This window comes from Typopeltis vanoorti, chromosome 15 (assembly GCF_054136105.1).
Source record: "Typopeltis vanoorti isolate ZY-2024b chromosome 15, IOZ_Tvanoo_1.0, whole genome shotgun sequence".
Classification (NCBI taxonomy): domain Eukaryota; kingdom Metazoa; phylum Arthropoda; class Arachnida; order Uropygi; family Thelyphonidae; genus Typopeltis; species Typopeltis vanoorti.
In genome coordinates, this window is record NC_143563.1 from 23,847,609 (window position 1) to 23,862,683 (window position 15,075).

Genomic DNA, 15,075 nt, shown 5'->3' on the forward strand with positions numbered 1-15,075 from the left:
CTTTCCAAGTTGTCTGCAAATGCTTCTGCTTTTTCTTCATCATTTGAGGCTATTCCACATTCTCCTTGAAGTGGAGGAAGAGTGTTATGTTTTGAGTGAAGCAATCTCATAATTTTCCACAAAGATTGATCTTCTCTGTTTAGGTGTTGTATCTTGTTGTTCCAGATCTGGTTTCGGTGATCCTTCAGCGCATACCAAACTTGATTCGTTGTTCTATTGACCGATTGTTTATCTGTGGGATCCATTGTTCTGTGATATTGTCTATCTCCGTAACCTGTTTTTTTCTTGAATAAGAAGTTTTAAATTCTCTGGGAGACATTTAGCGCTAAAAGGATGGTTATATTTGTTACCTGTAATATTGATGTTAATATTAGCTTTTCGAAGGAGCTCACTGCCTTTTCTATTTCTTCAGGAGATGTAATATGTGGTACTGGGCCAAGGTTTTCCTGAAGGGATGAAGGGAGTCGATTCCCGTTAATAGTTGTGGTAGTATTTTCAGTTACATCTTCCAATTGCGCCTCCGTAGCGCAATTGGAAGAACGACGGTACATTGCGCCCTTCGATTGGAATAGGAATAAGTTCGATTCTCGTCGCGACGGGAGGAATCTTTATCTGGTCGATTTCAATCGAAGGTGAGTTAGCCGATCTCATATGGAGGTAGCAGGGTTTTTTCTCCCGGAAACTCGGGTTTTTCATCCCGCATACATACAAATCGGCCCTTCAGAACACACGCAATTTACAGACAAAAATTACTAGTTGTGGTGGTGTTGGAAGAGTGGGCGGTAGATGGCGTTGATGGAGATGATTCGTAGTAGAGGTTAGGTGTAGAGGCAGTTGTAGATGTCCTCCCACGATGAGTCTTCGGACTCCTTGGAGGTATCAGGAATAATAATAATAATAATAATAATAATAATCTTGTATGGTGTATGGTGCCTAGTTGCAATATGATAGGGTTATGGTCAGAATTCAAGTCGTTAATTGCTTGTATTTGGTAGCTGTGCGCTGTTTTTTAATATAGCGCACAGCAGTGGCGGCCTGTGAAGCTTTAAGTGGGGGTGGTGCTGCCCATACAAAATAATTTTTAAAAAGAGCCTGTGTAGCTCAGTGGATGTGGCGTTTGCACACCACCGCGCTAGGCCGCACGAAGGAAGTCTTGGTTTCGAGTCTAGTCGGCGACTAGAGGAAATTTTTCTAAGCCTTTTTTCGACCGGTTCCCGAGTTAGTCGATCTCTGGCACGGGCAAGCAGGTTTTTCCTCCCGGAAACTCGGGTTTTTCGTCCTGTAAACTCAAGAAAATCGACCGTAGAATCCACATTATTTCAGACATTAAATATATTGTGTTAGGGTTAGAGACCACGAGATGGCGGCACATTTGAGCCGTCTCTCTTCACTGCGTACCGCTTAATTAGTGATAGCCTTGGGCCATCTGTGTCTGATTGGGTACCAGTGGAGATTGAACTGCCCACTCAGTCTCCAAAAGTTAGATAGGGCTAAATGGCCTCGCCTACTCCCATATATACGGGAATAAAAAGGCGTTAGCTGATTTTTTTTTTTTTTGAAAAATTCTTTTTTTCCTAATTAGTAACCAATTTATTAATAAATAAGTCTGTAGATTTATTAATAAATTTATTATTTATTTATTTATAAATTAATTTATTAATAAATAAATCTGTAGATTTATTTATTAAAAAATTGGTTACTGATTAGGAAAAAATATTTTTTTTAAAAATTATTTTGTATGGGCAGCACTCCCACTTAAAGCTTCAAGAGCCGCCACTGGCGCACAGCTACCAAATGTAGGTCCTATTACTGTTATTCGTGAAGTAATATAAGAGTTGAGTATTCTTCCGTTGATATTTGAGTTTCTGTTATTCCAGACTGAATGTTTGGCATTAAAATCTCCGGCTATGATTACTGTTCTGCCTGCCTTTAGTATCACATCTAAGTCTGATTCAAGGAGTTTTTTTATTCGTGGGGTTGTAGGTTGCGAATGTCCTGATACTGCTTGTGTTTTCCATATGTATTTCTATTCCTGTAGTTTCTATGTGTTCTTTTAGGGGTTCGGCTATTGTATTATGATTTATATTTCATTTGACAAAGATGGCGGCGCCTCCTCCTCTTGCATAGGATCTGTCTGTACGGTATGTGCTATAACTGTTGATTCTGATGTCACTTGGACGAAGGTGTGATTCATTTATGAGGATGATGTCTGCTTGGGTATCTGCTGCAAAGTCCAGTGGTTCCTGTATCTTGTGGAATAGTCCGTTTGGTTCCAGCTGGCAATCTGTAATGACTTAGGTTTTCTATTAGCCCTATCCGTTAAGGATTACAAGGAGCAGTGACTGTGTGTTGTGTGTTTTAATATGATATCCTTGACTTCTTGAGTTGGGTTGGTTTGCCGGAGTTCAGCAAACATTTCTCCTATGTGGCTTCTCATGTTCCATAGGATACGTTTGTTGATTTGATGTGACTGGTTTGTTTTTGGCTTTTGGTCTTTTATGTAGGTTGGTCTTGTCACTTTGGCATACCTCCTTCCGTCCGTTCTGGAGATTGACAGAATAAAATATACAGTTGGGTGCTGCTATAGATTAGATGATGGAATAGATGGTGGAGATGGTATGCATAAACAAATTGATGAAATGAGTGGAAGAAGGGTAATTATTATGGGGGATTTCAACTATGGTAACATTGATTGGAAGGAGGAGAAGACACATGTGAGGAAGGAAATGGATTTTATTCAATTATTAAGGGATAACTATCTGAGACAGCATGTAATTAAAAATACTAGGGGTGTGAGAGTGCTCACACCCCTAGTATTATATTAAACTTTAATGAATATGATCATGTTTCCACTTATTGGTGAGAGTGATCATAAGGTCTTGACCTGGGAGGTGGCTAAACGTGTGGAATTTTCGATTAAGACAGGGTATATGTGGAATTACCATGCTGGCAAGTATGACAATCTTAGGAGATTGCTTGGATCAGTGCCATAGCATGTACAACTGCAAGGGCTGCACGTCGATAGAGCATGGGAGGTGGTCAAGGAGCATTTACAGGAGGTTATGTCTGATTGTATACCTAGAGTCCGAATAGTAAAACAAGTAGGGATTAAATGGATGAATAACACCATTAAGCTTGAGCTGCAAAAAAAGAAACAACTGTGGAGGGAATTTAAAGAAAGGGGTGACCTGCAGGCACACGAACGGTATAAAGTGCAGGTCAGAAGGGTAACGAGTTTGGTAAAAAAAAGCAAAAACGGATTATGAAAGGAAACTAGCTATGCAAGCAAAAAAGAATCCCAAACAGTTCTTTCAATATGTTGCAAGCAAGAAAAAATTGTACACGGCAAAATGATTTTAAGGAATGATGATGGCAAGGAGGTTACTGAATCAGAAGATATAGTACAGTTACTGAGCGAGCACTTTGTAAAAGTATATCATTCAGGTGGTGACATTGAAAAAATGAAGGAACCATTAGTTTATACGGGAATTTGATGAATGAAGTGGAAGTGAATAGTCTATTACAGAACCTTAATGTGAATACATCTGTGGAATTGGATGGTATACTGGCACGGGTCTTGCGTGAAGCAGCTAAGGAATTATCAGTGCCCTTGACCATGTTGTTTAATCTAATTCTCGGGTCTGGTTTAGTCCCGAATGTGTGGAAAGAGGGGAAAATAGTTTCACTGCATAAAGGATCCAAGACTACGGTTGCAAATTACCGACCGATGAGCATATCATGAGTCGTTGTCAAACGTTTTTGGAGAAAGTAGTCAAGGGAAAAATACAGGAATGATGAAAATGAGATACTGTACGGGGGGGGACTGCATGGCTTTGTGAAGGGTAGATCATGCCTCAGTAACTTGCTCAAGTTTTATAACAAGGTGATGGCTGAACTGAATAAAGATAATGGGTTTACAGTAATACTGCTGGACCTGGCAAATGCGTTTGACAGGATACCACATGGAATTCTAATCTGTAAACTACAACATATGGGAATGTATATAGGGTTGGTGAGATGGATAGGTGTGTGGTTGATGGAGAAATATCAAAGAGTAGTTTATTCAGGAGTAGAGTTCAAAAGACGGTCTGTGACTGTGGTGTGCCATACGGTTCTGTTCTTGGACCACTGCTGTTTAATCTGTTCATTAACGATATAGGGAAGGATCTAAGAGAAACAGTTCATTTGTTCGATGATGATGCAAAGTTGGGTAGGGCGATAGTGAATGCAGATATCAAAATCTTGCAGGATGACTTGGATAGATTGAAGTTCTCGGCTAAGGAGAATGGATGTCAATTTAATGTGACAAAATGTAAGGTTATGCATTTTGGGGTGAAAAGATTAGCAGCAGTATACCACTTTGGTGGAACTGTACTCCAAGAGATTGATGAAGCCACGGACTTGGGAGTGTTGGTGGATAGGGAGATGAAGTTGAGGGGGAACATTGCAAAAGTAGCTAAATCAGCTCATCAACTCACTTGGTTGTTGAAAAATACTTCGACGAGCAGAGACAAGCCAGTTATTGTACCTCTGTACCGAGCTTTGATAAGACCTCATCTCGACTACTGTGCCCAGATTTGGTCACCTAGGTTCCTTTTTGATGGGGAGAAGGAGGTGGAGAGGATCCAGAGGTGAGTGACTAAGATGATAGCGGGTCTATAGAATGAACCATATGAGGACAGGTTGAAGATTTGTGGGTTCCAGAAATTAGTTGATGGGCGGAAAAGGGAAGATATGATTGAGACATTCAAATTGCTAAAGGGTTTCTATAGGATTAATTCAGAGGATATTTTTGAGATCAGGGCTGGTAGTAGGAGAACTAGGGGACACCTATGGAAGCTGGGCAAGAGTGTGGTTAGCAGGGGTGTTAGAACTGGGTTCTTTACTTTTAGAGTGGTAAATGAGTGGAATAAGCTGCCAGAGTGTGTTGTGGGTGCTATGACGGTGTGCGAGTTCAAGGCAAGGCATGATTGATACTGTAAGAATGTTGTATAGTTGTGTGAACATGATGTTTAGGGCCTCCATGGAGTCGGCCGTAATAATAATAATAATAATAATAATAATAATAATAACAAAATGATCGCATATTATTCTTTTGTTATTCTTATCAGTAGTTATTTATTTTGTAAGTTTGCTATGGTGGTGTAATATTTTAATGAGCTGGATATGCCCGAAGTATATTATTCTCCACCTATATCCAACTTATATATTAAAGCCAGTTGTGGAGTAAGATATTTAGATTTATTTAAGTTGGTTAAATTGTTTCAGATTCGTATCTTTGATGGTATATTGATTTCAGGATTGACATGTTCTAAAAAATGAAGTTCAATAGTAAAAGAATGAAAATGTTTACTGTAAACATATAAGTATGTACAAATAGAACGAATAATTAAATGGCCAATTTTAAGAATTACATAAATGAGCTCAATAATATTCTCCCATACTCTGACTTTTACAGTTCAATTCAATACTGGGAGACAACATAAAATACTTAAAAAAAAAAAAAAAAAAAATTAGTTACCACCTTTTTATTCCCGTATTCTTGACAAAACAAATTAAAATTTAGCATTCGGCTAAAAACTCTTCAGTCTCATTTGGCCTTATTGAAATTGCTTTGGCAGCATTTATTTTATCATAATTTAATATATCTTCCTTTATTTAATTTTTTTCTCGCTCATTCAGTCTTTAATTGCTGCATAAGATCTCACTTGACCAATATGTATTGTACTTGAATATGTCTTCCAATTTGCTTATGCATCTATCTTTCAGTTTTCTGAAGTAGGCATGAAGAATAAACCCCCTCAAACAATAGGAATACATTAACTTAGCAGTTTCAAATGGATTACCAATATAGGGATTTTTTTTTTTTTTTTTTACTGCGGATTGAATTTTTGCTCCTTGGAACATATGTCACTTACCTTTCAGTAATCCTCAAATATTCTCATATACAAAGGATTGACGTACTAATACCCTAATTCAGTTATCAACTTCAGTGTTCCAAATGCTTGAAGAGTAATTAAAGATGCATATGAACTTTCCTGAGATTAGTGAACTTAACTCAGTAATTTATTAAACTCTTTTGGGTTTCCCCCTTCTACTTAGCTTTCCTGCTCCCAGCGACAGCTGTTCTAAAAACAACAACTAACGCGCATGTCCATTATCGACATCCAAGCGAAGTTCAATAGACAAAATGGCTGCCATTCATAGAGTGTTCGTACAATTAACATACATACGTACGATACGTTACTGTGTTATTCTCTAAGGATTACGATATACGGTAAGCAAATTTATCGCTTAATTACATTTAAGTCTTTTAATATCGCTACCGTTAATCACATGGCGGTTTCAGATATCAAGCATATAATTGCAATATTAAATGCGAACAAATCACATATATATTGTATATGTTTCGATTATTTTAAACATACTCGTCATGTCTTACTGCCTCCCTCGATGAGTCCTTGACTCCCTGGAGGTCTCAGATAATAATAATAATTAATAAAATTTTCATTAAACATAGATGAAACTGAAAAAATGAATATATTATTATTATTATTATAAGGTGCCTCCATGGAATCAAAAGACTCATCGCGGGAGACCCAACATTCACACAATACCTGTCATACTTCCCCTTAAATTCATTCACAGACGAAGCATTCACAACCACCTCTGGCAATGCATTTCACCCATTTACAACCCTCCAAGCAAAAAATCTAGTCCTAACCCTCGTTCAATCCCTTCCTTCACTAGTCTTAAAAAGGTTATCAGTATCAATCCTATAAAACCCTTTTAATATATATGCCTCTATCATATCTCCTTTCATACGTCTATTGACTAGTTTTTGAAGCCCACAGACCTTCAATCTATCCTCATAGGAGACATCTCATAGGCCTGCAACAAGTTTTGTAACCCACCTCTGAATCCTCTCCACCATTTCCACATCACCAAGAAAATCCAGGTGACCAGATCTGTGCACAATAGTCCAAATGAGGTCTTATTAATGCTTTATAAAGTGGAACAATCACTTCCTTATCTCTGCTTGTCAGTGTGTTCCTCAATAACCATGTAATCTGATGTGAAGTTTTGGCAACCTTTGCAATATGCCCTCGGAACTTAAGTTCTCTGTCCACAATAACTCCCAAGTCCCTAACCTCATCAACCTCCTGCAGTTCAGTTCCATCAATATAGTAAACAGCATGTGATCTCATCCTTCCAAAGTGCATCACCTTACGCTTGGCCACATTAAACTGGCAGCCATTTAGTTTAGCCCAAACCACCAGCCTATTTAAGTCATCCTGTAAAATATCCACATCATCTGAATTAACTGTCGCTCTTCCCATTTTTGCATCATCAGCAAACAAGTGGATATCTCCTTTCAAACTATTCTCATTATCATTGATGTACAAATTAAATAACAGAGGACCAAGCTGTGAGGCACACAACTAGTCACCTGCCTTCTACTGGACTCCGCTCCACCATAAACCACTCTTTGATATCTATCCATTAGCCACTCTCTAATCCAAATCACTAGTCTCGGATCCATACTCATTTGCTCCAATTTATGCAACAGAGTTCCATGTGGAATGTTGTCAAATGTCTTTGCAAAGTCCAAGATCATTGAAAAAGGATTTCCTTTATCCAACTCCATTGTTACTTCGTTAGCTCATCAAATCACTTGGTTGCTGAAAAATACTTTAACAAGCAGAGACAAACAGGTTATTGTTCCTCTGTATCAAACTTTGATAAGACCCCATCTAGACTACTGTGCCCCGATATGGGCACCAGGGTTTCTTCTTGACGGGGAGGATCCAGAGACGAGTGACCAAGATAATAGCAGGACTATGGAATGAACCTAATGAGAACAGGTTGAAGATTTGTGGGCTGCAGAAATTGGTTGATAGGTGAAAAAGGGGTGATATGATTGAGACATTCTAATTACTGAAGGGTTTCTATAAGATTAATTTAGAAGATAGTTTTGAGAATAGGACTGGTTAGTGGGAGGACTAGGGGCCATCCATGGAAGTTTGGTAAGAGTGTTAGAGCTAGGTTTTTTATTTGGAGAGTGGTAAATGAGTGGAATAAGCTGCCAGAGTCTGTTGTGGGTGCCATGACTAAATGAGTTTTCAAGGTGAAGTATGATAGATACTGTGTGAATGTTGAATAATTGTTCTTGACATGATGTTGGGCCTCCCTCGATAAGTCTAAGCACTCCTTAGAGCTGCCTGTAATAATAATAATTCTAGAAAGTGAGCATATTACTAAGGCAAGATCTACCCTTCATAAAACCATGTTGCCCCTTATAAAATATAATAAGCAAGACATCTATGCGAGATTTTTTGAACACGTCGGCTGTTGCGAGAGTGAATTTTATTTCCGAGAAATAAAATTTATATTATCTGTAAATTGAATGTATGTCTAGTAAAAAAATTTTTCTATTTAACACTTTAACTGCCGCAATACTAATTTTTTTCCCCATCTTCACAGGCCACTGCTCTGAATCGTCATATTATGTTATTCTACTGATTATTTCACTTAACCGCGCTGTGAAAACAATTTGTGTTGTTTGCTAGAACAAAATTTCAACAGAAAGTGGCAGAAATGTTGCAGCTAAGAAAGCATCGATTTCTCGGTGGAAACGTGACCAGTGTGAAAAATATTACTGTGTGACATGCGTTTGCAACACCCGTGATTGCACCCTTTAGCAGTTAGCTATTTTTTTTTCATTTATTGACTAAAAATAATAAAAATAACGTTTCATTTATTGTCTTCGAGCTGAAATTAAAACAGATTTTGTTTCTTGCCTTTTTGAAATAAATACTTCAATTTATCTCCTTTGTTTTATTGAAACACTTGCGAAAAAATAGTAAAAATATATACACATATTTTCATATTTTGATACATGAAAAAGTTCAAGAATTAAGCATTTTTTTCTAGTGCACCAGGCTATGCTTATATACAGCCCGTGCATTAAAACAGCTGCTGTGAGACACAGCTGTTTCACTAAGGAATGATGACAAGTTAACCTGTGAAACAGATACATATCACATGGTGCTAGCAGAAAGTGTATGCATGAGGCACACTTGTTGCATACAGCAGTCAAATTGTTTACTTGAGAAAATGAAAAAAGAAAAGGAGCATTTAATTTTTTTTTTCTATTGCAAATTTAATCAAGGACGAGGGTTGGTCGATTGGTAGAGCCTCTGCTACTAATGGCTCACAAAAAGTTAAGCAAGTTTGAGCGTGGTTAGTAGTTGGAAGGTGATCAATCGTTTGATGCTGTTGACACACTCTCCCTCAATGAGTCTTTGGACTCCCTGCAGGTGTCACATAATAATAATAATAATATCTGTTTAATAAAAACTTGATCTTATTCAATTGAACTGATTCAACTTTAGGTCGTAAATTAATTTCATCAGCAATTGTGAGACCATCCCATTTAGTGCGGTCTTGAAAAAAAAAAAGTTCCATATTTGTGTTTTTAGAGCAGGTTTATAAATTATTTAATTTTTAGTCCGTTGAGAGTATTTTTACCGCCTTTCATTAGTAGAATTTGCACAAAACAAATCTCACAGCAGGTCCTTACCCAGAGGAGGGAGCCAATGGGGCCCTGGTCCCCCAAAGAGAAAGGAAAAAAAACACTAGAAAATTTTCCAAAAATCTTTTCTTAATTAATAAAATTCATTTTTTTATTTATGTTGTGTCGTATCTTCTATTTCTATACTACTTATGAATTAGCAATCATCACAGATGCTCAGTCATAGGTCGTTTGCAATACATAGTGTGTATTCTGAAATAGTTTACTCAACTTCTTCCCCCCCCCCAAGATTGAACCCTGAGTGCACTACTGCTTCACAGTTAATTGCTAATGGGAGTGTTGCAGAGTCTGTTACTGTGCTCTGAATCTTCTTGATCCTCCATGTGGAATATCTGTGTGGTGAATTAAAATATTTTCATTACGTCCTTGGAGAAAGCATGAGAAAGATCTACAAAATACCTGATAAATATTCTCACAGTTTTTTTGTTTTTTTTCCCACAAAGTTTTTCACACATTTCTGTAACAATTGATATGACTCCTGAGCTGAATATTAGATCAGATTTGTTATGATGGATATTCTAGACTTGGTGATGAAGTCAGTTGTACTAAAGATGTTGAATGGTTAATTGTATGAAAATTTAAATAATAATAATAATAATATTATTATTATTATTATTATTATTATTATTATTCGTGACACCTCCAAGGAGTCCGAAGACTCATCATGGGAGGACACCCATTGTACAACTCTCCATCTCCACCACTACACCAAACCTCTACTACCAATCATCTACATCAGCGTCATCTATTGCTCACCACCACCACCACAGCTAGTATTTTTTGTCTGTAAATTGCGTGTGTTCTGAAGGGCCGATGAAATGCGGGATGAAAAACCCAAGTTTCTGGGAGAGAAAACCCTGCTACCTCCGAATGAGATCAGTTAACTCACCTTCGATTGAAAAAGTCCATATAAAGATTCCTCCCATCACGACGAGACTTCAACTTATGCCTTTTCCAATTGAAGGGCATAATGTACCGTTGTTCTTTCAATTGTGCTATTTATGAATTTATATTCATAAATAAATAAAATAAAATGTTTAATCCCATTTTTGATCATATCAGTTGGCTTCTTCATTTACAAGTTATAAAATGTGTTTATACAATAATAACAATGAAACTTTATTTATTGTAAAAATCTGAAAATTACACCTGCCAGTTTTGTACACCTGCAAAGAACTGGTGGCTTCATCACGGCTTAATAATAATAAAAAATATATATTAATAGATAACAGAGTTGTCTAAATACTGAAAAAGTTAAAAAAAAAAATAATATACAAATGCATGCTAATATATATGCATGAAGTCAAGTAGCATGCATTAGCTGTCTGCAGTTAATCACAGAAAGTGATTGTTAGTGAAGATGAAGTCCATCATGTTGAAAAGATTTAATAAGCAATTTCCATAAGTCACTTAATATCAGTCCTTAGTTTTTATTCAGTGATCCATGTGAATCGATGATCGTAACTGAATTCTTCAGAAGTCTGGAATAAAAATTTTCTTATACATAAGGCATTCTTGAAATATTCCAATCAACATATGGATGGTATTATATGTATAGTTGGCTATACCAAATCTATCTTTTTCTTTATTCTTGATATCTGCAACATGTGCCTTTTTTCTCACCTCAAATCCAATGCTTGTCTGTCTTACATAGTCTAAACCTTTTATTAAGTTTATTAAGCCTTGATGAAGCCAGCAGTTCTTTGTAGGTGAGTGAAAGTAGTAGGTGTGATTTTCAAATTTTAATGACTAATAAATTTTCCTTGTTATTGCCACACACTCTTCAGTTGTAAAACATTTTCTCTTTAAAAATGTGTATATGTTCATCATATTTATATTAATTGTTACTATTCCATGCTCTCCTGGTTGACCCAGTAGTTAGTGTATATGCTCCCCAGCCAAAAGCCTGTGGGTTCAAATCCCACCATGGATGTTTGTATTTTTCTGTGAAAATACTAGTAGTAGCCTGTGGGTTCAAATCCCACCATGGATGTTTGTATTTTTCTGTGAAAATACTAGTAGTGGTTGGCAGTAGATAGTGTTGTTGTTGTCAATGATGATGGTAGTTATGGTTTGCTGTAGTTGATGGAGAGTTGTGGAGTGGGTGCCCTCTCTCAATAAGTCTTTCTCCTTGGAGGTGTCACATAATAAAAATATCCCCCCCCATTCTCAGATTGTTACTGTTTCAATTACTCTACGTCATACTAAACATTTCCAGGCTATATTCCTTACCCCAACTGTCAAATTGTGTGATTGTCCTGGACTTGTGTTTCCATCTTTATTGCACAATTACCATCATCATTGACACCAACACTATCTACTGCCAACCACTACTAGTATTTTCACAGAAAAACACAAACATCCATGGTGGGATTTGAATCCACAGGCTTTTGGCTGGGGAGCATATACACTAACCACTGGGTCAACCAGGCCAGCATGGAATAGTAATAATTAATATAAATATGATGAACATATACACATTTTTAAAGAGAAAATGTTTTACAACTTAAGAGTGTGTGGCAATAAGAAGGAAAATTTATTAGTCATTTAAATTTGAAAATCACATTTATTGAGTATACATTGTAGCTGCATTCTGTATCAAAAATTATAATTTTGTAATTGCTTATTCAGCTTACAATATGGAAACCTTTTGTTTCTTTACATTTTTCTAACAACCCAGAAGTTTGTTTTCAGTAGAGAGAGAGAGAGATCACAAATGGCTATATCCACAACAGGATTCTTATCCACCCTGTTTTTTACTAAAAACAAGCAAGATGGAATCATTATGTTGTTGTTTTTATATAATTAATACAATATTAGTAGTACAATTTCTTATTAGTAGTATAACAAGCATCGGTGGTGATTGGAAATTTTGCTTGGCAAACATACCTATCATATTGAACTTAAAACTTATTCACTCTCCTGTCATTAACAACACATTTAGATTGCTAACCCACAGGACTAATGTATTATAAATTACAATCTGATGTGGGTGAGATTGTCATTTGAAAAAAAAAAAAAGTATGACAATACTGTACATCATATCTGAAACTGTTCCAGAAGTACATTAAATCAGGTGTGAATAAATGGTGCACATTATCTCCACTGTTAATCATCTATATGGATCGCATTATCTATATGAAGGAAAGTGGCATTAAGTCTGATATCAAAACTGAATATGTTAATGACTGCTCTTTTCTTTATGCAGATGATGTTATACTCTAAATAAATCCGGTACAAGTCTGCAGGATTCAGTAACTAAATCGAATAACTGCTGTAATAAATTTTTGAGGAAAATGAGCAATAAAAAGACATGCATACTGAATGGAGAATACATTTCGGCTATTTAGGCATAGTTTTAAGTAAAGATGACAAATTAAATTTGGAAAACAGACCACAGAATTAGCAAAACTGGCATGGTAGGAGGTCAACTGAATAAATTATATGCAGTATAATTTATTCAGTTGACCTCCTTTTATATGCAATAAAAGAGAAATGAATCAAAAAAGTAAGCTGAATCTATACAAGACAGTGTTCAAACCATTTTTAACATATGGATTTGAAAGCTGGGTTAAAATAAAACACTTTCTCTTTCCTCAATTAACATGGAAAAGAAATGTAATACTATTTATTTAAGGCCATATATTTCTGTCTGAATATTACATGCAAAATAGTTTGAGAGTTTGAGAAAGATTAAGGGAGTGAACAGATGGCATCAATGGCAGTATCGTATTAGATTAGAAATTAGGATATTAGAAAAGCACTTGATGTTATTAGTACAGGTGGCCTCAGGTTACAGACGACCCTACTTAGAGCATTCCGTATTTAGGAACAGGCTCCCTATAAGGATAATTAATACAGTAATTAAATTAATAATTCGGGAACTAGTTTCTTCTGTGCATATAAACAAACCCGAATGGCATGAGTGGTTCGCTGTCGCAGCATCTTTACACTAGCGGCTAGTACAGGAGTATTGTTGTTGCCATATATGAGATGTTATATTAGTGTTATTGGTGTTGTTATTATTTTTCTAGCTTATTATTAGTTTCTAGATCCAAAAATGCTCTTTGATTGATTTCTTCTTCAGGTGTCTACTGCATTCTTTGCCCTGGCTTTTATTTTATTTTGGTTAATCTAGGAGATCTTCCTTTTACTATTTTGAGGAATATAAATGTTACATCAAGTATCTTGAGCCTTAACAATATGGTTTTGCTGATCATGCTATCCTTATTAAGTACAGAGTCCTCTGTAGTAAGACTAAATTTCTACATGAGAGCAAGTTCATTTTATAAAGAACCTTGTGAAATGTTATTTTCATTGTGCAAACTTCTGATGGTCTATTTTTCTCCTTCGTTGGAGATCGTACTTCATCAGTATGGTGACCTTTCTTAATTTGTTTATTCAGTTATGTGTTCTTCATATGATTAGGAATTTGTGACTGTTTTGATATCTTAGTAATTCTTTTGTGATGCTTTGTAGAATTTGTGTAAATTGTACATTATGCTGTTCCGTTTAAGTAGTGAAGATGCTTTTGACATATAGGCCAAAATTTCATCGACAAAAATTAATTATTTAACATGAGTCTTTCATTCCTTTTTTAAAATTATGCTTGCTTATATTATTCTAATTTTAAACCAGATGAATAGATAATGATAAGGCTCATGTTAGAAGTTTAATGGAGTAAAACACTGGGAAAAGGATTAAGAATAATACTTAATTCTTCCAATATTTTGTCTCAGACATAGAGAATACAATATGAGTCTTGTGACTTCATTGACTTTTATCTTGGAAAAACATAAGTAGTCAAACATAACGTGATAAAACCGTGTGTTCAAAAAAAAAACAAAAGAATGGGAAAAGACGTATAGGAAGATTGAAATATAGGTGGATCAATGTGTGACAGCCTTATAAGACCAAAATGCAACATTTGACAAGTAAAATATTAATTCAGAAGATTGTTTAATGCAATTGTATTATCCTGTACATTACTTATTTTATACATTATGAGAATTAATAACTATACTGCATTACTCTTTTTACAGAACAATAAAAGATGAACTATTAGTCCACTCTGAAATGCTTTGTTCTATGCAAGTGCTCATGGGATGTTATCGAATTGCCGAGCTTCATGAATCTTATTCTTCAGTGTCCCACTTAGCCCAAAGAACACCACTTCTGCTTATACTGCATCATCCTGAACAACAAGGAGAAAACGCTAATAAAGATCTAAAGTGGTCTGCCTATAATATGTGTGAAGGTAGAGTATGGTTTGTACTTATGTAATGTTGACATATGAGAGGGAGTCTAAAAAGTTCTGATAATTACTTAGAACAAAACTGATTAAAGCAACTGATATAAACCACAAGGAAGTACATATCTTAAAACCTTAAATCCCATATTTCATCTAATTGTAATATTGCTCTTTTTCTTTTAGGATATATAAGAAGACATAAAATTAATTAATTTTGCTACAGGTTTTT

General features: G+C 35.8%; 1 protein-coding gene across 1 annotated transcript in view; it reads left to right on the top strand.

Moving 5' to 3' along the window:
* The first annotated feature begins 6,171 nt into the window (after positions 1-6,171).
* The window catches only part of LOC150098506 (uncharacterized), a 34,324-nt gene continuing 25,420 nt past the window's right edge, over positions 6,172-15,075 (top strand). Inside the window, exons 1-2 of the mRNA XM_090404779.1 lie at positions 6,172-6,277; positions 14,638-14,852. The gene's annotated coding sequence lies outside the window, so the exon portion shown is untranslated. The remainder of the gene's footprint in view (positions 6,278-14,637; positions 14,853-15,075) is intronic.